The sequence below is a fragment of the Lepisosteus platostomus genome, chromosome 8 (genome assembly GCF_059453375.1).
Source record: "Lepisosteus platostomus isolate fLepPlt1 chromosome 8, fLepPlt1.hap1, whole genome shotgun sequence".
Classification (NCBI taxonomy): Eukaryota; Metazoa; Chordata; class Actinopteri; order Semionotiformes; family Lepisosteidae; genus Lepisosteus; species Lepisosteus platostomus.
Window position 1 is genome coordinate 24,581,217 of NC_142618.1, and position 2,870 is coordinate 24,584,086.

Genomic DNA, 2,870 nt, shown 5'->3' on the forward strand with positions numbered 1-2,870 from the left:
TCATTACCTATGATCTCCCTTGCATGAAATAACTGAAGTTAGTATTATAAGTTGCTGATAAGTTAAAAACAACGCACTATAAAATATATTGAAGTAGTTCAGGTGGGTATCTGCGTCAGCATGTGTAGGCTGCAAAGGAACAAATAATAGGTTTATTCCATGCTGAAAAGAGAAACACAACGTTTCAACTATGGAGCCTTCTTCAGATGTGAGAAAGACAGGGCAGTAAGCAAAGGTAATGTAGCATAGTAGAACAAAAGGTGTGAGAGAGGAGGGGCCAGAGACAATAGCAGGGGCCAATCAGGTACTGTGAGGTCAGGATGGGTCAAGAGAGTTTTGAAATGAAACCAACAATGAATTGAGAGAGTTTAGAAGAAAATGAGTCTGTGGTTGAGAGAAGAGAGAGAATGAGAGAAAGCTGCAGGATTATTTTAGTTTCAGTACTCTTTCTGATGTGGGAGTTAGGAAAACCATCTTTGAGAACACAGACATAGAGATAAGTGTGATCATGGCCATCAGAGGTGAAATGAGAAACAATAGGCTTTGAGAGATCTTCACAGGCATAACGTTCTCTGAAACGGTCTCAGAGTCTCCTTCCTGTTTCACCAATGTAGATGGCTGGACATTTACTGCAAGACATTCAGTAAATAAGGTTGCTGGAGATACAAGATGTCATGTGAGTGATACGGAATTGTCCTGAGGGGCTTTGAATGAGTGTGGTGTTAGATATGTACAGTACTTGCAGGTGATACAGCGAGCTCTGTTGCAAGGGAGAGTGTCTGGTGTGGATGGTTGCTGTGGGCAGTCAAGGGAGCTGTGAACAAGAAGGTTACTCAGATTAGGTGGTGGGCGATATGAGATGATGGGGCGGTCAGAAAAGAGGGTCCCAATGGAGGGATCATCCTGTAGGATGGAAAAGTTGTCGTCCTGGGGATAGAAAGTGTGTTTGGGGTGGTAGAGAAGCACCAAAGGAATGTGGTTGTTACGGCAGGAGTTCCTGCTTGAGTTGATTGTCCAAGGGGTGTTTTTGGCTCGAGTAAGGGCCCTATCAATAACACTACTAGGGTATCCTGTGTTGATGAAAAAAGAGTACATTTTGAGGGCTTGGTTCTGTAAATCGATGTCGTAGCTACAGAGTCATTGTAGCTGAAGGAACTGTGAAAAAGAGAGATTTAGTGTGTTTTGGGTGAAATGAGCTATACAGGAGATAGTTGTGTGAATCAGTGGGTTTGTAATAGACCGAAGTAGAGAGTTGGGGGTAATTAATGGAGATGTTGATGTCTAGAAATGGAAGAGTAGTGGAAGATATGTTAACTGTATATTTGAGGGACAGGTGGAAGTTGGTGAAATGATGCAGAAAGTGCTCAAGGTGGTCATTAGAGCATGTGGCAGCACCGACGCAGTCATCAATGTATTGCTTGTAGAGGTCAGGGAAAAACCCAGAGTATGAAGCGAAGAAGTGTTCTTCTGCCCAGCCGACAAAAAGATTGGCTTAGCTGGGTCCCATTCTGGTGCCCATGGCAACTCCACTAACCTTTTGACAAAAAAGGTTATTGAATGAGAAAGTATTAAGTGTGATAACCAATTCTGCAAGGTGTACCAGGATGTGGGTGGGTCAAGCACTGTGCGTTGTCCGGCATGTGTGTGTAAATAAAATATATTTACAGACATGCATGATATGGAACCTGGATCATTACAGAAGGCATGTGAACCCCTTTTCAAGAGCAAATCCTTTTTTCCTGTACACATACTGACATAACGTGCCTTGCAAAAGTATTCAAACCCATTAAAAGTTTTCAAATGTTGCTGGATTACAAATTAAACTTGCACATTTTTTTCCAATCTATTTTGTTTGCATACTATTCAAACAGAATACAAAGTCAAAGACATCTACCTTTTCATTCTTGAGGCTGCTGAAAGGTAAATATTCTCCCAAGTTTCAGTTTTTTTTGGTAGACTGAAACAAGTTCACTTGCATTAAGCTGGCGTCACACTACAGGACTTGACACGACTTCTAGTCATAGAGCATGTCAAATTTAACGACTGCAGTTACTGAATCTCTTTGCGTTTTCTGTCCTAGAGGGTGTGAAATTATCCGACTAGGAATCGAAGGGGTGACTAATTACACCATTCCCTCACGACTTTTTATCACCGTTCCAAATCTTGTATTGCGCCGTGAACGTACCGCAAGGTCGCCTAATTTTGGCAGCCAATCAATGTGGAGCACATCGGAATAAGAGAAGGAGCACCACACGAAAGGAAACAAACAACATGGTGACAGCTTCTCCAGAAACAACAGCAAAGAAACAACAGCTATTTTCTTGCACACTCCCATACAGGCCAGAGCTCTTGATTTAGTTGACGGATGCACCTGTACTACACTTTCAGCCACAGCACATATACATCTTGAAAAATGTAACACAGGCATTGTTTTCCCACAAATAAACATCTTCAAAAATATAATTCTTCTTTATGAATATAGAACAAATTTACAAAAATAAAACACCTTTAAACCAAATATTGTAAACAAATTAGTATTGTGCTAAACTGTGTATATCATGGGCACATTATCTCACAAGTACACATCTGGTTCACTGCCTACCCCTTGACTTGTGACTCGCTATGAGAAAATCAAACCAGTTTGATTTTATCGTAGTGAGTCAAAGAGAGTTGTAGGGGCTATTAAGAGCGCTATGACTAAGTCGCTGGGGGTGTCACACTACATAACTGATGGTAATGGGCGCGCGCAGCATCTCTTTGCAACTTGCTGTGATTTTCTTACAATTATTTAAATGAAAGGTACGATTGAAAATCCCAGGAAAAGTTGCGTAGTGTGACGCCAGCATTATTTGGATTACTTTGCTCTATCC

General features: G+C 41.3%; 1 pseudogene; it reads right to left on the reverse strand.

Annotated features, from left to right (window-relative positions):
- Nucleotides 1-426: 426 nt before the first annotated feature.
- LOC148657108 (uncharacterized) lies at nt 427-1,609 on the reverse strand (annotated as a pseudogene).
- Nucleotides 1,610-2,870: the final 1,261 nt, after the last annotated feature.